The sequence below is a fragment of the Natator depressus genome, chromosome 16, assembly GCF_965152275.1.
Source record: "Natator depressus isolate rNatDep1 chromosome 16, rNatDep2.hap1, whole genome shotgun sequence".
NCBI classification, from domain to species: domain Eukaryota; kingdom Metazoa; phylum Chordata; order Testudines; family Cheloniidae; genus Natator; species Natator depressus.
In genome coordinates, this window is record NC_134249.1 from 14,858,556 (window position 1) to 14,879,991 (window position 21,436).

The following is a 21,436-nucleotide window of genomic DNA, read 5'->3' on the forward strand; positions in this document are numbered from 1 at the left end:
TTCCTTTGGAACTTTTCCTTATCCATGAATGAGGTCTTCTCCTTGGCTATGAGCACAAGCCTCATAATCTCTCTTTAGAGCAGCTGTAAGCACCTACACCCCTAAATCATTCAGAATTGTCAGCTGCAAAATTCCCATCTCGCTAATGTTCATTTAAAAATAAATGGTGATCAGAACTCTGCACACATCAATCTCTTTGTGATGGGGTAGACTAGTCCCAGAGGCCCCTTGCTCGAGGCCTCAGTGTCCTGCCACACCTGTCCCAAGAAAGGAGTAATAGAGGAGTCGTCCAAGCAGCCTAGGGTGGCTGCAGGGGAAGCAGCCAATCAGAGAGGCTGCAGGAAGCAGCCAACCAGGGCCCAGGAGGGCCACATAAAAGGAGTTGCAGAGCCAAAGACAAGTCAGTTCCTTGCTAGAGCCAGTGGAGTGTAGATGGTGCTCCTGATTGGCTAAAGGGAACTGCAGAACCATGGACAGCTCAGGACTGGCAGGGACTGGGGGAGCGAGGAAGAGCTCCTGGCTGGCTGCTGGGCCTGAACTTGGAAGAGCCCTGAGCTAATAGTGAAGGTTTGCTGAAGTCTGGGGCCACAGGGAAGTGGCCCAGGGAACTGAAGGTGGTTTCATTAAAGGGACACAGTGGCATATGGCTGCTATTCTTAGGGTCCCTGGGCTGGAACCCAGAGTAGTGGGTGGGCCCATGTCCCCCTCATACACTACTGAGGAAGTAGGCCTGCAGTTGAACTGAGATAAACCCCTGGAAGGGGAACTAAACTGCTAAGAGGCCCAGCTGGGGCCAGAACAGACCAGAGAGGGTGAAACCGATACCAAGTGCCGATACCACGGCCGGGACTATTTAAAGACTACAGACACACCCGTACAGAAGGGACACTCAAGAGAGATCAGTGCCACCCCACTCTACTCTTAAAGAGGGACAGAACAATTGCATCTGCCCAGAGAGGCAGTGTTGCATAATGGTGAGATCAAGGGACTGAAAGTCAGAACTCCTGGGTTCTCTTTGGCTCTCTCTCTTCATTGCATGATCTTGGTGAGTCCTTTTCATCTCTCTGTATCTCTCCTTATCCATCTGCACCAGGGGGATAATGATACTCCCCTCGCTGGCAGAGGGGGATGTGAGGCGTAATTAACAGATGCTTGTAAAGCACTTTGAGATACTTGTACAAAAGAAAGGCAATGTTGAAGTGGAACGTATTAATTTTGATTAATACCCTCTGCTCATCTACATACACAGTGAAACAGCTGGACTAACGGAGGAGGTCATATTCAAAACATCACGAACGAAGAAATCTGCATCTCTCCCTCTGTCCCCTAACTAATGAATACATATCACTTGTTTCCAGGGAAGCAGTGCTGGTGCCAGTGGCCCTCCTCCTACACAGATGCTGTCACAATGAAAAGAAAGTGATCAGCTGGGTCTGGAAACTGGACTGATCCAACTCAGAGGAACTTGGAAAGCTTCCTGGGGTGCCATAGGGATGCCTCGGGGCTCAGTTTAAATGGAAGGGGAAGACTGGAGTATGGGAGGTTGCTGAAAAAGTGAATCTGCTCTCAGAAGTTGGAGGGTAAATCAGAATCATGAATCAGCCAATGAGAGTTTGTCCTGATGATGTAATGCTTTTCTTTTGCACCGGATTGCTCGGGTTTGTTTCCATTCAGTGCTCCGCTAGCCAATGGCTGCATCCTCTCCAACTGTGAGGAGGCACCAGCCTTGCTCCTGTACTTGAATTTCACTCTCAATAACAGCAGCTGCTATTTTTCTAACTTGTCTCCAGACTCTTCAATTATTTTACTCCAAACACAGCAAGGACCTGGTGGACATCTAGGGCCTGATTCTGCTCTCACTTACCCCAGTGCAAATCAGGATCAGTCCAGTGAAGTCAATGGAATTACACCTGCGTAAAACCAGTGTGAGATTAGAATCAGGCCCCCACTTGGGCCTGACTTTTCATTGCCCTGGTAGCATTTTACCCTCATTTTGCCCTGATGTAAATAACAGCACACAGTGCAAGGCAGTGGAGAATTAGGCCCGCTCAGAAAGAAGTCTGTGCCAACTGGCTCTGCGGGGGGACCTGTGAATGGAGCACGCTGCCCCAGTCCATGCAAGCCAGTCCCACTGCAGCTTGCTGGCAAGCCCCTTGCGTCTATTTGTCCCCTGCATGAGACTCTTCAGAGACAGCTATTTCTCAGGGCTTCACTCTGTCTCACAACCATTGTCCAGAGTCAGGCTAGCCACGGTGACTTCTTCACAGCTGTCCTCGGCATTGGAGAAGGAAGAAACAGAGTGCAGGGCAGAGATGGGCTGGTAATCCTGGGATTGGGCTTTGGGGAAGACAGAGAGCTCCAGGCAGCTGGTGCCGGGCTGTTTGGTTGTCACATCCCAGATATCCACCAAGGGGGAGCACACAGCACACCCCATGGTCAGCCACTCACGGGGAGAGGAGCTTGGATGGTTTCAAGGCCAAAGTCCGATGCTCTGGGCTGCACAGAAATAGACAGGCTGGTGGTGTTGTTCCACTTCAGTTCAGAGAAGTCTCCATGCTGGGATTCCCCAAAGGGAATGAAATCAAAGCCCTGTGCCTTTCCCAGCCTGGAAGGTATGGCATTCTCCAGGCACAATGCTCTCTACCACTCATGCCCAGGGTTGCTGGCCATTCAGAGCCATTGTGTTCTCTGGTTATCAACCCTTCCAAGGGGCTCTATAACAAAAGCAGCTTTTAGGAGACCATGAACATGGGTTCTTGTCCTCAAGCCTTAGTTCTGATGGGGCAGTGCATCAACGTTCTTCGTTGATCCTTGCTTCTCCCAGGGCCCCTTGCTCAGCTCTCAGCACACAGTCTGCCTCTGAGCAGCCTTCGTTACATTAGGCAGGGAAACAGACTCGGCCTGTCAGAACAAATCAGGGAAACAGTTTCAGGCGGAAGCGCATAGCAGCAGACAGTCACTTCCTCTTGCCTCTTCTGGAAACCCATCTTGCACAGCTAATTAAAACATACAGAGGCATCAACGGCAGTTCTACAAAACTGAGTTCTTAGTGAGCCACATGGACTCTCCCTCGGCAACAAGAGACACACCAAAACCCATGGCATTTAGCCTTGCGCACCCCAAGCCAGGAGCGGTTCTGGTCTGGGGTTCCTCTTTTCAGGTCAAAGGTTCTGGTTCCAAGGTGCTTTAAAAGCATCCATACATTAAATACTGAGGGTGAAATCATGGCCCAATTGAGGTTAATGGCAAAACTCGCATTGACTTCTAGATTTCACCCCATTTCTCTCTCTCTCTCTCTAACAGGACCCTGAGCTATGCAAACAATAAAGCATCTTTATTGAAAGTTATTCTTCTCTTGCTGCTTCTAGGATGGCCAAGAGAATAGAATGTGCCAGGCTTGAGGTCTACCAAAGCCAAATGGAAATGGATTCTCAAGTTTATGATCCTGATCTAGATTTAGAAGCCACAATTTCCAAGCAGGACATAAATTTAGTAGGATCTAAATCCAGTAGTTATCTCCATTTTACAGATAGGAAACCAAGGCATGGACAGCTTAAGTGACTTACCCAAAGTCACTTAGGGTAGTGCACACAAAGCCTGGGCTCTGACTCAGGTTTGCACCCAAGCCCCTCTTATGTCCACAAACAAATCAGTCTGTCTTGGGTCAGCAACCACTCAGGATCCAGGTCCTAGGACCCTGCTAGGGCGGTGGGTCCAAGCCCTATCATTTTGCAGTGTAGACTTAACTCAAGCCACAGACCCAAGTCAGAAGGTCGGCATAGTGCAGTGTGGATGCATTAGCACAGCTGTGAGACCCAGGCCCAGAAACTGTAAACCCAAGTTTACAACACAGCTTGGACGCTCAAGCATCGGCACCGACGCTGTGGGGGGGTCCGGGGCTGGAGCACACACGGGGAAAAAAAAGTGGGTGCTCAGCACCCACCGGTGGGCCCCGCCAATCAGCTTCTCCCCCTATCTCCCAGCGACTCCTGCCTGCCGCGGATCAGCTGTTCAGAGGTGTGCAAGAGGCACTGGAGGTAAGGGGGCAGAGCAAAGGCGGGGCACACTTGGGAGAGGGGACGGAACAGGGTGGGAAGAGGTGGGGCAGGGATGGGGCCATGGGGGACAGAGTGGAGTGGGGGTGGGGTCTGGGGCAGAGTGGAGGTCAAGCACCCTCGGGGAAATGAGAAAGCCGGTGCACATGTGCTCAAGCATGGGCTGGGATACACTGAGTCACAATCCCGGGTCCCAGAGACCCGAGACTACAATGCAGTGTAGACACAGCCTCAGGGAGTGGCAGGAACAGCACAGGAAACAGAGCCCAGGTTTCCAGACTCCCAGCCTCTTTGTCTAACCACTAGACCACAAATGACTTCTGTATCATGGATGCTTAGTTTCCCCGTCCAAACAGAATCTCACTGCTAGCACGGCAGGTGCAACCTGATATTTCATCCTCAAGCTGTGTTGGTTCAGCTTTGAACACCCAGTGCAGAACCTGAAATCACAGCCCAGCTGGAAATTTTGCTGAGGATTATGCATGAGGAAGGAGCAAACCTAGCCGTATTCTGCTGCAACTAGGGGTGAAAGCTCAGGTTGTTAATCCACCACACTCGCTTCCACCTGACCCTGTTGGTGAGTTGGGGTTTTGTTTCAGTTACTGCAGCAGGGGGTATGTTTCATTCAAACACCAGCCAATACAAATGTGCATGGCCTGCCGGTAGCTTCATTATTTATTTGCATCTGGACGCAGATGACACCACTAGATACCTGAGATGCGCCGTATCGCCTTTCCCTGCAATATGAACCACCCTCCTCAGCATCGCACAATTTCTACCTCAACTCATTAACGGGCTCTGCAAAGGCCCCCGAAATGCAAGGGCTGTGGGATGGGTATCCAGGCCAGGCTGGAAGGCATCAATTCCAAAGGAAAGGAAAAGGAATGTGACAGCTTCGCACATGTGGATGGATTCATGCAGCCTCCTTACGCCAACATCTCTCTCACACTGACCCACAAACCCAACCCAGTCATTATTATGATTGGGAGCCGGACAGCCCAATTCCTCCAAGTGGCTTAGAAAATCTCAGACGGTATCTACAACTAATGCCTGTGACAGCAAGGCCCTGCTCTGCCATGGTGTAAACACAATCTGCTGAACAACGTGCTGTAGGCTATTGTGGCAATGTGATCTAGTGGATAGAGCAGCGGCACTTGGAGTCAGTGCTCCTGGTTTCTTTAGCTCTGCCCTACCACTGACTCACTGCATGTGCTTGTGCAAGTTCCCGCCCCCTCTCTGTGCCTTAGTTTCCCTACCTGTCCCGTGGAAGGTCATAATTACTTACCTCCCTCGAAGGGCATTGGGAGGGTGAACTCATTCATGTCTGTAAAGTGCTTTGAGATCCTCAGAAGAAAGGTGATCTAGAAGGGCAAAGCGCTACTGATTTTCATTCATCAAGGAGCTGCACCATGGCTTCCAAAAGCTTCACAAACTTGTGATCAGCAGCAGCTCACTGCGCGTGGCACCACCGTGGGACATACTGAGCCATCTGTGCGCCCACAAATTTCTGCAGGATAAGGGACGCTTTCTGTGGGTGAGGCGTCCATGAAGATAGGCTGGTGTACGGTGGCAGACTGCTGTAAGCTGAGTTGTGTGGCTTGAGCTGCCCTGCGCTTCTCCAGTGATCACATTCCTGCTGACACTGTGGGGTCAAAAGTTGCCAAGCAATAAGGCGCAGAGCCATTTTTCTCCAGTATTTCTTGATGTCAACTCAACAGTTGAGGCAGCTCGTGCCTGGAGTCCTTATCGCAGCCTTTGCAAAGCGGGCTTGGACTCAGCCCTTCCTGAGTCAAGCCCGCCGTGGGAAAGCAAAGAGGAGCATCGGGGAAGGTTCCTGGCTCACAGATGCTTGCTGACGCATGGCTTTGCTTTTATCGCATGTGGCCAGTGGGGCTGGGGATGACAGCCTAAAAAGTAAATTTCCAGGAGCATCTGAGCAGACACAATAACATCCCAGAGCCCAGCTGTGAAGGTAACACAGAGCCTAATTCTGATCCCCCACCGGATTTAAACCTGTCCAACTCCCTTTACTACAGCAGATATTCATGGTGTGCACTGGACTGGGCAAGAGTAACCGGCGGTGTCCCCAGTAATGGAGAGAGGCAGACACCTTTGTGGCTCCAAAAATGGAGGAAGGCTGACCTACCAATGGCCTGAGAGGTGGAGGTTGAGCACCCCCAAAGCCCACTGAAATCCAGAAGGGCTGCAGGAGCTCAGTACCTCCAGAAACCCACCCACAAATCGTTACTCAGCTTGGGCCATTTTTTCCTTTCACTTCTCCCAGTGTCATGCAAATGGGGCTGCGGCACCCATGAGAACTGGGGATGTTTTTTTTAAGAGGCAACAGAGAGCTGGAGTGGCTGAGATTTTGGAGAAATGGTTTCCCCCAGGAACAAAAGAAAAACAGACAATATTTTCCAAGTCACAAAGACCTGGCGTACATGGAGCTGTTCAACAGCCCAGCCTAGAGAAATAACCACACCCAGCCACATAAACACCCCCCACCTCACAGCTACACAAGCACCCCCCACACACAACCACAAATACATATATGCACCCATACCCATCTAGCCACACACACAACCTAGTATCTACAAGTGAACAAAACAACCATACATCTGCATACGCAAAGCCACATGTACACACACATAAACACATAGCCCCACAAACCCACAGATATCAGAATATACGTCACCCACTGACATAGGCAGTCACACGTATACCCCAACATCCAGTCATTGTCCTGCATCCACACATCCCCCAGGCTCAGATACACCGAGTCACATAAACCCACATGCAAATGCACATGCAACCCTCTCTGCGCACACACACACACACACGCACACACACACAACTGCACAAACACCCGCATGCGTGCAGAACTACACAGATATAAGAAAAGGAGGACTTGTGGCACCTTAGAGACTAACAAATTTATTTGAGCATAAGCTTTCGTGAGCTACAGCTCACTTCATCGGATGCACTCAGTGGAAAATACAGATATGCCTCTTTTCTCTTAGGCATAGACATAACAAGTACAGATACATGCATGCATATTTTCCCACACCAACGTATATACCCCTACACTGAACTTCTACTGCTTAGCAGCTGCTTTCCCCTTCCAAATCACACCTGGGGGAAAACAAACTCCCCCTGAACCTCTGGGATTCTGACGTCAAAGACTATGAGAGCCTGGAGATTGTTTATATAGTGGAATTAGGTCTGAGCAAGCAGTGAGCATCCAGCTCCGGATCAAACACTGCTCTCCCTAAAGACAGTCAGAGTCATGGCTCCTGGATTTGAAGACATTTCTTGGATTTCCCCCCACCTCCACCCCCCCCCCCAGCTAAAAAAGCCATTCACCCCTCCTGGAGCTGCAGGTAAAGAACATAGCGGCTGGTGGAAATGACAGACTCCGCGTGACCTAAAATGCCTAGCGGTGTTTGTTCAGCACTTGCAAAATCGCAATGCTGCCTTCTGCACTCATTTCCTGGGTAGGAAGCTCACTGTTTGATGGTGCTGGGTATGGAGATTAAAGGTCAAAACAGGTGCTGTTGGTTGGACTGCTCCAACTAACAGGATTCCACCGAACACAGGGAGCGGAGAAACAAGAAGGGCTGTGACCCCAAGCGCACCCACCCCACCCCTCACCTTGCTCACTTAGCACTCTGCTGCAAAAGGCTTACCTTTCTGGGCTGCTTTGGGAAGAAGCGAGAGGTGCCGGACAGCCGATCCCATTGCCTGTCCAGGTGCTGTTGGAAGGAAATGGCTTCAAACGCACTGAGCCTTCTCTTTCTCATCTTTCACTTCTGCTCACAGCTGAGAAATCCTACCCCAGCTGGAGCAACAGCCTCAGTGATGCTTGGGTGCAGCAGCATGTCTTTCCATCTCAAGACAGCTGGGGAAGGGCTGCATTGCTAGTGGTTAACACCCACAGCCAGAGCCTCCACTGGTGTAAATCAGCTCAGGGGTTTGGAGCTGGGTCATTTACACCAGTTGAGGATCTGGCCCCACCCACCTCCCCCTCTGTAGCTTGTTCGCTCCTGAGGGCAGGGCCTGTCTCTTTGTCCTGCGTTTGCACAGCATCTAGCGCTGGTCTATGACTGTGGCTCCTGGGTGCTACCACAATACAAATAATCGTATTCATTCAGATTGATCCGCAATAACCCATTACGCATTCTGCTAAGCACTCACTCACCTGCGGCTCGTACATTCAAGAGAGCTCCATTTGTCCGGCAGAAGACACGTACATTCCCCCAGACAAACCCCATGCAGCTGTTAATAAAAAGTTGGTGGAAGGGACTGGGTTGCTCAGGGGATTGCTAGCAGGCTGTGGGGACCTATCGCTTCTAGATCACTGGCTAAGATCCAGCCCAGATGGTGGTGGCTGGTGGTCGTCCAGTGACCTGGAATGAGCTAGGCCTAGACAGTATGGTGACTGGTGATCTGTGGGTAAATAGAGATCAGTCCATTTTCTATTATGGAGGTGCCCATGTCACAGAAAACACTGTTGCAGCTGGATGACTTGTTGGCAGCCTCAGCAGGGAGGCCAAAGATGGAACAAGCCATGGAGAATTAGCTCCCCTCCCTGAGAAGTCAGAGTTGAGGCTCATTGGTGAGGGAAGCTAATTAGCTGAACAGCGTGCACGTGAAGTTTGCACTGAGCTGCCTGTCTGGGGCTATAATTAGAGGATTCAGTTTGCAGGACTGCCAGCTCACCAGCATAAAAATTCACTTTAAAAGTAAAGCCAGGAGAAGATCTCCATTGGGTTCACTGGAAAAATTGGGGATTGTTGGCTTGTGCCAAAGATCACAACAATGTGCAGAAAAGGTTTGCCTCATTAGAGAGAGAGAGAGAGAGAGAGAGAGCGCGCGAGCGAGCTGGGTTTGCGAAGCATCCAGGATATCCTGCCTCCAAAAGTGTGGCTGTTCTGGGATCCTCTTTTTATGGCTGGATAATCTGGGGACCTGAGCCTGCCAGTCCAGCTTGTTTCTGACCTGCTGAGTCACTCTGGCCCTGGGGCTTCCAGGCTGCGAAAGTGTAGGGACTACAGTGCCACAGATTGGGTGCCAGCTCCCTTTCAGGTCAGCGCTTTGACAGGTGTTAGGTTGGGTTCACTTTCATATGTTTTGTGACTACAGGAATCCATGTTGGTTCCAAAAGGGAGTTTTATGCCCACGTGAGCTATAGATTAATTTTCCTGCTCTTTTATTTCTCCTGAAGTTGTAAACAACTTCCAGGCAGAACTGGTTTTTCTAAGGGGTTTCCCGGGCAAGTGTATAAAAGACTGCCCCAAACATGGCCTCAGCGCTGTCCGTCTGAGTGGCAGCCAGGGACAGTCACAGGCCATGGGTCTTACCTGCAGGCATTTATCCATCTTAGTGATAAAAGGGCTCGACAAGAGAGAAGGAGAAGATACAGTACAACACTTACCCTTTGTCATCGTCCGCCACTGTTCTCCTGGACGCATCATCTGCTGTATCCCGTGGTCCTGAAGGAACATCAAGGGACTCCTTGGAGCTCCTCTCCAAAGGCTTGCCATTAGCCAGAGGATTGAGGTCCCAAGCACCTGTCATCACTTTGATCTGAGAAAAAGGTTTTTTATATCTGTTTTATAGGGTTGAGTTTGGGGGTAATCACCGTATTGTGCCATTTTGCTGTTTATTCCCCTTCTTATTTGTCCCACTCTTTGTTATAAACCCTTCAATACACTTTATTTGATTTTACCTTACTGATTGACTCCTCATTATTTAGGGTGGGAGGGGTCCTCTTTGCAGGAGAAGGGGCCCTACCAGATGATAGATGCTGGACAGGGAGGCTGAACCTAGGGAGACAGAAAGCATAAGAGTCTCTTGTTTTACCACACACACACTCTCTCTCTCTCTCCTCCTTTGCCTTTCAGTCCTTTCCCCCCTCTAACACAGGCAAGTGGACCATGAAGATGGGCCCAGTTCACGCTACCCTGGAGCCATAGCACAGAGCCATGCTGCCGAGCTCACCGGGAACAAGGGTCTCAGGACACAGCCCCTGCCGAAGGGAAGGGCTGCAGATCAGCATGCCCAATTATTTATTTAACACAAATTCCCCACCCCTTTTTGCTGTTCATCTGTGATCCAGTCCTTATCATTCCTCATCCAGACACTTTCACTGAGTGGGGCAGTTGTGGGACTGCTGTGTATTAGCCCATGAACACAGATGTGTATTAAGAGTCTGACTATTGTGAGTAGCCTGGCCAATACAAGAAAGCCAGTGTAGGATTACTAGGATTTCCTGTATGACTGTATTGATCCAATGTAACAGGGGGCTGTGGGAAGAGCAAACTGGAAAGCAATACAATAGGGAGACCCTAGCACATTCTTGAAAGAAACTGGGGCAAATGGTTAGCTTCCAGGATCCTGTCTCATCTCTCAAGCCTCCTTAAGAGGAGCCTGGTGATCAAAAGAACACGTCAGAGTTTAAAAGTCCTTCTCGGGGGGGAGAAGGGGGTCACTGTCAGAAGCTGTCTAGAGAGACAGGCTGACACAAAGAGAGGGACCCTGTGGAGGGAGTCTAAGCAGTAGGCCCCTCCCAAAGCCAGAGAATAGAAACCCTTTGGAAAAGCGAGCTGTGCCCACAGTCTGTTTTGTTGGTTTTAAGGTCTGTTTTCTCTCAAATACTTTTGTTCTAAATAAATGATGCTTGGCTTGGAGGAAGCTGTTTGGTCACTGATTAGTACAGTCATTGCCCCAGAGGGAACAGACTTGCAGGACATATCACGCTTGCTGTGGTTGTTACTCAGAGGACTTCAACGCTGGGTGATTCTGGCTCGAGACTGATGGCCAGAAGCCTGGAGAGGGTGCACCCGGAGAGATCAGGAGGGAATCGGAGATGCAGTTAGCCTGGTTCCTGGGATAACAGGATTTGATATAACAGATTTCAGCATGCGGGTCAATTGTGAGCCATCCTTTCCGACTTTTCACTCTTCATAACTTGTGGTGAGCGGTCACCTAAGTCACATGGTGTTGTCTCTGCTCCCTGATTGGATGGGTGAAACTTTTGAAACAGCAGAACAACAAATAGCAAACACCAGGGTTGAACGTGAATATGGTGTGGGAGGGAAGTGCAGCCACTTCCCAAACAGTCAGGCAGATGATCTCTTGCCCACACATTAAAGCTGGACCTACAGACCCCCCCATGCTGTGATGGCCCAGAGCCTCCACTGAAACCCTCGCAATGCTCCTCAGCCTTGACCTAAAGCAGCTGAAACTGTCCTAATTCTAGGTTCCCACATAGCTGTGCTGACTCACCCAGTCCTTGGCCTCTCATGCTCAGTGATGCCAGATTATACAGTGGTTTTATGATGCAGATAAATGGTCACTGAGACTAGACTGGAAGCTGCCCAACTCACTCAAAGTTTTTCCCCTTTTGAATTTGAACCCAGGTCTCTAGAGACGATGTGTTGGTGAGTGTACACGAGCCACACTCTTGGTTCCCGGCAGGGATTGAACTGGGGACCTCTGCGGCAAAACACGAGTCACTCCAGCATGAGCTAAAGAGCCGACTTGAGGTGGGCTGTAACAAACTCATATCCTCTCTGGCCTGGGCACACACCACACACAGTGATGTTGCAATAGCACTGCTCCTGCTTCTTATTCCTTCTGATAGGTTGGCCTCTTAGAAACAAATATAAACCCCAGACTGGACCAACGCAGGGCACGCTGCAAAATCTAAAGGCGCCTGTCCTGCTTACAAGGTTAAATGTGACAGCACCTGCTCCCAGGGTGGCCAGAGATATGGGGAGCTCCAGTCACAATGGAGGATAGATAGCCTGGCAGGACAATCAGGATATGAAGCCAATCACTGCTCCTGTCTCAAACATCCAATTACTGTCCGTTCAATTCAGATTTGAAGCCAGCCAGATGGGCTATGGGAGCAGCTTTCACTCCTTCTGCCTGGACTCTGAAAGGCACATTATTCTATTTGTTAAATACTGGAATATGACCGGGGGACAGAGGGGGAGAAAAATGATTGTGTGTGTCATAGACCTGCCCATTCTGCCTATCCATGAGCTCAAGGGGCTCACACAGCCACTAAACAGAAGGGCTGATTCTCAGGTGCACTAAGGAGTCTTTATACCATGCTAGCAGAGTACAGGGTCTTCAAGCAAGTGCAAATGTAATGTACTCATACTTTAAGGCCCCTTTACAGCAGCAGAGCAACGTCAAGCAGCTGTAGTGTAAATAAGAGTCCGGTCCAGAATGTAACAACTAGATAAGAGATCTGGTCCTGCCAACCTTACTCAAGACAGCACGGATGGACCCTAAAATCAGATCCCCTTTCATATTCTTGTATGGTAGGCGGTTCCCCTCACCTGGTTACATTGTCCGGAGACAGCATCTGACCATAAAAACATCCAAGATCTAAAACTTTTCCAGATGTATGAGAAATCACTAGTGACTCCAAAATCCATTCAAAAGTCACACTCGTCCCCCTACAGAGGATTAAGATGTGATCAAAGAAATCACTTGATCCAGGCAGGTTCATCCACAAACCTCTACATTTTTTCCCACCAGGACCCTGTCCCCATCCCTCCCATGCATCACAGGCACATGGACTCCCTCGCTCCTGCCCCCGCGCCCCGCCTGACACAACAAGCAGCACTACACCCGGCAGAGTGGTGTGGGGACTTTGCGGTTCTCATCTACGACCCAGTCCTGCAGTCCTCACCCAGACCAATCTTGGCTGGAGTTTTTGCCTGAGTAAAGGCTGCAGGATTTGGTCTTTGTTGCAAGGAGAGAGAACAGTCTCTCTTCTCCCTGCTATAACTTGGAGATAGAAAAACAGAATAAGGATCTTAGGCAAATCACTTCCCATTTCTGTGCCTCAGTTTCTCCAGCTGTAGCATGGGGATAATGATCCCCACCCCCAACTCACTGGGGTGTTGTGAGGATTAAGCAATGTTTGCACAGTGTTAGGTGTTACTACTACCCACAAATCAGAGAACGGCCAGATATGTCCCAGTGAGTCAGCCCGCCGCACAGTTCCTGATGCATCTGCAAAGCGCAGCCTGGCTCTGTGTTTGGATAAAGCACACTGTTATCCAGCTCCTTCAGAGAGCTGGATGTGCGTCAGAGGTGCAGTCTCTCCCTGCAGCTGCCTCCTCTGTGACTTTAAAGGGGGCTCTAACCTGACCTCCTCTGGGAAGATGCTCTCAAAACAAACAGACATCAGCCTACTCATGAGCTGGCAGGCAAAGAGGGCGGGTGTGTGTGGATGAGTCTGCACGCATGGATGTGTGAGGGGTAACAGTAGAAAGGGGAAACTCTAAACTCCCCTGAAGTCAGGGGCACATTTTAAGGAAAAGGGAGGGGCTGCTTCTGTTTTAACTTGTGGCCAGTTTCATGATGTTGCCAATACATTGTACCAGTGGTGACACAAATAGTGTGCATTTGTCTAGTGCCTCTCACCTCAAAGAAACCGAACATACTTGATAATCTTCAACTAGTGTCCAGCTTTCACAGAGACATCACTTTATCCACCAACTGAAATGCAGCCACTTCTGGGATGAAACACATCAGCTGCTTAATAGCCCACAACACCTCAATGCATTTGGCTGGGAAAAGAATCCTGCTTCAGGCTGAAACTTCATGGGGAGCTGAGGAAGGAAGAGTGCAATTACCAGGCTCTGAATTTGGCCAGGAGAACAGAGGTAAAACACCCACACCCATGAACACCTTTACTTTTGCGAAAAACTCAGGAGTTCTTTAATGAGAACCACAGGACAGTTTAACAGCCAAAAGACAGTCCCTCCAGCACCGTCCTGGGGCACTGGCTCCATGCAGATTAGAAGAAAAGAGTGCCATCATCATTAGTACTGCAATGCCTTGGCGGTTCTTGGGAAGTGTCTCAGACAAGTACTGACCCATCTTGATCCTATTTAGCATGTAAGAGCTAATGGGATAACAGCATAGAACCATTGAGGGGCTGGAAGGCACCTCAAGAGGCCATCCACTCCTTCCCCTCATGCTGAGGCAGGATTGAGTACACCTAGTCCAGCCCTGACAGGTGTTTAACCTGTTCTTAAAAACTTTCAATTACAGAGATTTCACAACCTCCCTTCCAGCACTCAACGATCCTTAGAGTTAGGAAGTTTTTCCTAATATCTAACCTAAATCTCCCTTGCTGCAAACTCAGCTGATTACTTCTTGTCTGGTGGATAGCAGCTGATCACCTTCCTCTTGATAACAACCTTTTACATATTTGAAGACTGTGGTCATTTCCCCCTGCAGCCTTCTCTTCTCTAGACTAAACATGCCCACTTCCTTCAACCTTTCCTCATAGGTCATGTTTTCCAAACCTCTTATCGTTGTTGTTACTCTCCTCTGGACTCTCTCCAATTTGTTCACTTCTCTACTAAAGTGTGATGGCCAAAACTGGGCACAGTACTCCAGAGTACTCCTCACCAGTGCTGAGTGGAGCAGAACTACTATCTTACATATGACACTCCTGTTCACACATCCCAGAATGGCATTTACCTTTTTTTGCAACAGCACCACACTGTTGATTCGGATTCAATTTGTGATCCACTATAAATCCCAGATCGGTTTCTGCAGTACTGCTCCCTAGCCAGTTGTTCCCCATTTTATATTTGTGCATTGGATTTTTCCTTCCTAAGTATAGTACTTTGCATTTGTCTTTATTGAATGTCATCTTATTGATTGCAGACCAATTCTCCAATTTATCAAGATCATTTTGAATTCTAATCCTGTTTTCCACTGTGCTTGCAAGCCCTCCCAGCTTGGTATCATCCACACATTTGATAAGCGCTCTCTCCCCTCTATTATCCAAGTCATTAATGAAAATACTGAGTAGGACCAGACTCAGGACAGACCCCCCACGGGACCCATTAGATGCAACCTCCCTGTTTGACAGTGAGTTATTGATAACTGCTTTTTCAGCATGAAGTATTGCAATTGTGAATCATTTGTACACTCCTCCGGCACATGTTAAGCAGCACACAGCCCAACTCAGTATAGGAAATATATTATTTCCGCCCCCTATGGGAAAGGAGAGTCTATAGACTTTTCCCCCTTTGCGCTCTCCTATGCAAAGCCCAGATGATTCTTCTCCAATGTGCGGTCTATAATATATAGGACTGTATTTCAGGATTATAATTCAATAGTCACAGCCCACTTCAGCCCTGAGGGACCTCAAAGACAGACACAGACTCAGAGAAATGAGTCCTCCACCCGCCTCCCTGCATGTCAAAAACAAGAAGTGGGTTCACACCACTCAGGTCTGGTGGGATGATGAGAAATGTGGATCCCAAACTTTGAGACCTACTCATTTGACAAGAGAGAGCAGCATGCACAACTTTCTACAATGGGGCCATCCAAGACAAACAGTCCACTCCAGAGCCCCTGGGATCCAGCTCAACCTCTACCACAGGAGTGGATAAACCTCACCTGAAGCCTGTGAGCTCTGTAATGGGGCCTCCTTTCTTCTTGAATACAAAGGTTCAGTCCATAGAGTCTACAAGCCCTGGCATAAAATTAGGTTCAAGCTTGCATCTCCATGTGAAAGATGAGAGTGGCTGCAATTCTGTTGCTTTATAACAGTTCTTGGGTTCCTGACACACTGTCCATGTTGCTCGTGGCTTGGCAGCTCCAATGGCTGCACAGCTTGGAATTCCCCTGAATCGTTTCTAACACAAACCAGCAGCTCTGTTTATGTTCACTCCCCTCTTTTCCTTCCATCGTTTGCAAACATGGCATTCATTTTGCAAGGGCTTTTCCACTGCTGTGCCTCCTGGGTCTAGCTCCAAGACCTTGGCTGATGCGCCATCTGGTGTTCATACAAACAAATGCAACGAAGCAGAGGTTAGAGTTGGAGGTACAGTCCTCAGAGTGGCTTAAAACACTCTTCGGCCTATACACAATTTTTGTACAGCTGGAACTATTTTGTATAAGGATGTGATTTTTTTAAACCGATATAATTACACTGGTACAACCCCTGGCGTGGGCAGTTATACCGGTAAGCAGGTGCCTTATACTAGAATCGCTATTCCCCTTCCCATACAGAAATAGCTACACCAGTGTCACAGTTTGATGCAACTGCACCTGTATTTCCCCTCCGTGGGCCAGCAAGGGCACCCACTCTAGGCTCCCAGCTGTTGCTGCTGTTGGGTTGAGGTACACCCCCTTCACCCCCTTGTGAACAGTTCCCTGCTTTCACTGTGTATTTCCCAGCACAAGGACACCTGCTTGCTTCATCTTCAGAGATGGTTAACAGGTTTACTGTAACCTTTGCTACAGATATAACTTACCAGCCAGCACTTTCTATACAAGCCTGCTTTATTCTTAAGGTGAAGAGCACCACAGAGAAAACAGATTGAAAACAATGAAAGAACCTACACGCATGCCCAGAAGCTTACCAGAGATCATCCCAACCCTAACATGGATTCTGACAGGAACTGTCCTTTAAACCCCCACCCAAGGGGGATTCTTTGTGGTTACCAGCTCACCACAGCTTCAACTCAGAACAAGCACCCAGGCTTCTGAGGCCTCAGTAGGTCGATTAGGGCCCTCTGTAGACCAGGGGTCCTGTCTGTTTGCTGGAGCAGGAAGAAGGCCATCAGCCTGTTTAAAACCGGGCTATTTATCCAAAAACCTTTTCTTTGTCTGTTGGCCCCTGGAGAATCCAGTTGGAACCAGTATATGCACATCTCTCCTGGGGAATGGCTTCAAAGGGTTCATAACAGAGGAAGTACATTAGCATCTAGAGAAGGTACATACAATGCCACAATAATACACACTTAATTGCATTTTTAATATAATATACCTCAAAGATATTAACCCTAGTTCAATAAGGTTTAATTTAATTCAATAAAGTTTCTTAATTCCATAAGATTTGTTCAGGATACTACAGGGAATTGTCAGCCTGTCATAACCAGTATAAACGCCTGTATGTCGATATCACTGCCTCCGTGTGTAGACGAGCCCTGAGATGAGCTATAGCCCGATCCTCTCTACTGCCTTGCAACATGTGCACTCATTGACATACCCATGCAAAGTGGGTGTGCAGTGCAACCATCCTGAATTGGTAGCATTTCACAGCCACTTCACACTCACTTTGCACAGGTATAAATTACACCTCCAAGTGCAGGGCAGCAGAGAATGAGGCCTGGGGTGTGAAAAATGATCAGATGGATTTTCTCTCATTGAGCTTTGCCTGCTAATGAGTGGGAAAGTTCCTTTTCGAGCTCTTCTCCTGACAATGATATTAACTATGCCCTTTTGGACCTTAACTTTGTTATTAAGCTAAGGACCATGTGGTGCACTAGTTAAAGCTGGAAATTTGGAAACAGGACTTCTGTGCTAAAAACACTTGTCTACCTCAGAGGTGCACCATGAGGATGAGCTGATAAGTGTTGTGTAAAGCTCTAAGGATGAGAGGCACTCTGAAAGTGGAATCTTGAATCTCTTTTTCATGTCTTATTCCCCCCTGCAAACTGATGTAGAAGCTTGTAGCTGATCTGCAATATAATAAACAATAATACAGAGCTTTTACATAGCACTTTTCATCAGTAGATCTCAAAGCATTTACAAAGGAGGTCAGTATCATTATTTCCATTTTACAGATGGGGAAACTGAGGGCTCATGAACATAAAGTGACCTGTCTGAGGTCATCCAGAAAGCCAGTGGCAGAGCCAGGAACAGAACCCAGGTCTCATGGGTACCAATCCAGGGCTCTGCCAACTAGGCCATGCTGCTTGTCCCATAGTTATGTGTGGATGAATAAAGGCAAAGTAACAAACTTTTGATTGTAAGCTCTTTGGGGTAGAGCTTGTCTCTTACTGTGTATTTGTACAGCACTTAGCCCAATGGAGCCCCAGTCTTGAGTGGGGCCTCCGGCCATTACTGTAATAAAATAAATAATAAAGCACCTCTATTACCTTTTCTCTCCATACAACTTTAATAACTATATGGACCCAGTCTAGCCTCCCTAACTGCTGTCCATTTTCATCTCCAAGCCTGCTTGTAAGTCAGTGGGACTGAGGAGCACATATCAGTTAAACACCAATTACTATATGCTCGTATCATTGATAAAAATATTTTCAGCTTAATCAAATTATACTCCCTTGAGGAGGCAGGGGGCACAGTTTAGAGGCCAGGGCTCTGATTCTTCACAGCCCTGCACCTTGTTTATTCATTTACACCAGCGCAAAGTGAGTGTATCATGCTATTACAGGAGAATGGTAGCACATGCACCGCTTTTGTGACTATACAAGGGAGCACGGTAATGGAGAATTAGACCAAACTAGGCCACGTTCCATTGTATCTAAAACAACTCTTACCTTGTTTCACCAATAGAGCCTAGAGGCCTGTGACTGGGAGAAAGATATATTTCTTAGGAGGTCGAGCACAAAGGAGATGAGGTCTCACCAAATATGTATGTTAAATGCTCACTCTTCCATGGAAGACTAGATGCCACTTTAAACTGTGGGACAGAACACAAGTACAGAGGAGAAGCTTGCTGCAGTCTGAGTCATATGCGTTTGGGTCTCACATTGCTGTGGCTGGAGGTTCTCCTCCCTGGGACAAGATTCTGAACTCCCCTTTCAAATGTGTTAATTGGAAACCCGGAGATGTGCAAAAGAAGGGGAGCTGACCAGGGTGCTGAAGGACAGTATTAATCCAAACCCATCACCCCAAGTGCTGAAAGGTGCTCGTTGGCCAATGGAGTTCCAGCTGAGTGTGGTTGAAAGAAGTGGAGTCTGATAATTATTTGACAATTCAAACATTAACAGATCCAACGCATGGACCCTGGTTTGTACCGGTCAGCAGGAGCACAGATAACAGGGAGTTTGGGCTAAGTTATAAACCAGTTAGGGCACTGGAATACACTAGTTAATCAATATACAAAGCATTCCGGGACTATGAACATTGGGGCTACTCAATAAAAACTTCCAGATAATCAATGAGATTTCTTGGAGAAAATCACAAGCACAAGCCTGAAAGATTCCTGTTGACTCCAGTGCGTTATGGATCTGGTCCTTGGAAAAGAAAGCTTAAAAATCCGGCTTGCTATTTTTTTTTTTCATATCCACCCTTAGTTTTCTGGTTATTTTTTGGTGCCATTACCCTCACACACTCCTGCCTGTTAACTGTTTCTCCAGGACACAGGCACCATGCCTACTTATCCACCCATGTTGCAGTGAACACTCCTCTCCAAGTTCCTGGCAGTGTCTTTTCGGCAATGATGATAACCAGTTCTTATAGAGTGATTTTCATCCAGAGGTCTCAAAGTACTTTACCAAGAGGTCAGCATCATTATCCCCTGAGACAGGCAAAGTGACTTGCCCAAGATCACATAGTAGAGCAGTGGCAGAGCCAGGAACACAAGCTGGATCTTGGGGGCTTGAACCAGGTCTCCACTAGGCCAGCCTGCCCCCCACAGGTTTTTCTGTCTGCCTCTTGTTGCCTTGCTTCTCGGCGCACCTAGCACCCATCACATCAGTACAGGAAATCAAAGGAATGGCTGTACCCATCTTCCCCTTGTTGGCTCAGGTCTCCACTCTGTATGTCTTCCCCTTCCTATCCCCCTCCTCCTTTTTATCCCCTCAACATTTCTATTTCTCCCCTTGGTCTGTTGCATCTCTCTTCCTCTTGCTCTTATCTCTCTTCTCTCCTTTTCTACTGACCTTCTCCCTGACCGTCAGCCCCTACAGGAGAGTAAAAAGGCTATGTCACAGGGTGCACCACTCACTGCTTCTCTGGCAGCTCCTCCTGGTCACTCTGGGGATTAGCTCTCGAGGTCACACCCCTTTCCATGGTTGCACGCTGTCACACCGTCTCAGGTCTGCAGCTCCTCTCTCACTCCAAGAACCATAGCATCCTCTTCATGATTCAGCCCTCTGGCCAGGTCACTCAGCATTCCCCCCTTACAAGATACAGTCCCCCAGAGTCTCTGTCACTCCCCATAGTGACCCAGCCAGTCTTCCAGTTCACTGCCCCTCCAGTGCCACTTCCCCCACGGTGGGTAGGGAAATCCAGGCCTGCCGTCTATTCCAGGTTCCAGTCCAAGGACCCTCCATCTGGCAGTTCTGGGCTCTACTCTTCCAGCCCTCACTGGTCTTTCTCTGGACTGTTTCCTACCTTTCCTGGTTCCCGCCTGCTGGGATATACCAACTCCAAACACTCTTCCCTTTTCCCAGGGAGTGACTGCCCCTTTCCCAGCAGCAGCAGCCCCTGTCTGTTGCCAGTTTCCTGGTCGTATAAGCCCCAACTATTCCTGCACAGCTGAACCTGCTTGCAATCAAGTCCCTGCTCCCTGGCTCTTCCTCCAGGGCAGCCTGTGGAGTTACTAGGCCTGCATGACTAGCTTAGCCCCTTCGAGTCCTGTGTGGGATGGACACCCCATTGCAGGCAACCATCCCCAGCCATCAGCTGGTGAAAGGGAGACACCAAATCTTTAACACAAGTCTTGACTGGTAAATAAAGCTGGCTGGAATTTTTCCAACAAAAAGCTTTTTTAATTGAAAAATCAGATTTAGTCAAAACCAAGAGTAATCACTTCTGTCGGTAACATTGCGGCGGAGGGGTTGTTGAAAAAAAAATCAGCATTTTACAAAACCTGAAATTTTTCCACAGGGGAAAAATCATTTTCCAACCATCTTTACTGGTCATTGCAGAGGAAATGATTTCAAATGTTTGCCCAGAGGATGAATTTGTTTCTGGTTTTCGAGCCTACACACGTCCTGTTCCTGATCTGGGACTTTGCATATCCTCTCCAGTCGACCAAGCCATGCAGGGCATGGAGACTGCAGCTGCTCAGAACGACCCTGAGACACCTTGCCGGGGCCGCGCTGTCAAGGGAACCTGCTCTGTAGAGGGCTTCACTTTAAAAAGGAACAAGATGCTCTCCCCCTGGTATCTGCTGGCGAAAGGTTCAGTCCTGCAAGGTGCTGAGCGCCCTCCACTCCTGCAGAAGTCAGTGGGATTCAAGGAGCTCAGCATCTCATGGGCTCAAGCTGCAAACGTGCAGGGTCTTGAGGGCCTGCTATGCCCAGCAAGGCATGAGCCCACAGTGTGGCAGTAGACACACTAGCAGCTCCCTCTAGAAATCTCGAGGCTGGGATCCTGTTCAGCTGCTGCATGAGAGCATGAAGGAGTGGGCCGAAGAAGCTCGCCACCCCCCCCCCCCCCACACACTCCCCAACAGAGACATAACCCGGCTCAGGATGGGACTTTCCTCTTAGGCTAACACCAAATATAATAATGTGATGATGACTCAACTCTTGTTATTGCATCAGTGGCTTACCCAGGCTAATGGGAACTAGCCTCCAGCTCTCAGAACAGCCTGAGATTGCAGAAACACATCAGGAAGTCACGTTCTGATG

The 21,436-nt window shown here is 48.7% G+C and overlaps 1 protein-coding gene and 1 long non-coding RNA gene across 2 annotated transcripts in view; both read right to left on the bottom strand.

Annotated features, from left to right (window-relative positions):
* Positions 1-7,772: 7,772 nt before the first annotated feature.
* Positions 7,773-9,954, bottom strand: LOC141999952 (uncharacterized). The gene is made up of 3 exons (XR_012642124.1): positions 9,784-9,954; positions 9,490-9,641; positions 7,773-7,807 (listed from the first exon to the last, which is right to left on the bottom strand). It is a non-coding gene; the product is annotated as an uncharacterized LOC141999952 (long non-coding RNA).
* A 5,908-nt stretch (positions 9,955-15,862) lies between these two features.
* The window catches only part of TOR1A (torsin family 1 member A), a 30,266-nt gene continuing 24,692 nt past the window's right edge, over positions 15,863-21,436 (bottom strand). The window contains exon 6 of the transcript XR_012642123.1: positions 15,863-15,879. The gene's annotated coding sequence lies outside the window, so the exon portion shown is untranslated. The remainder of the gene's footprint in view (positions 15,880-21,436) is intronic.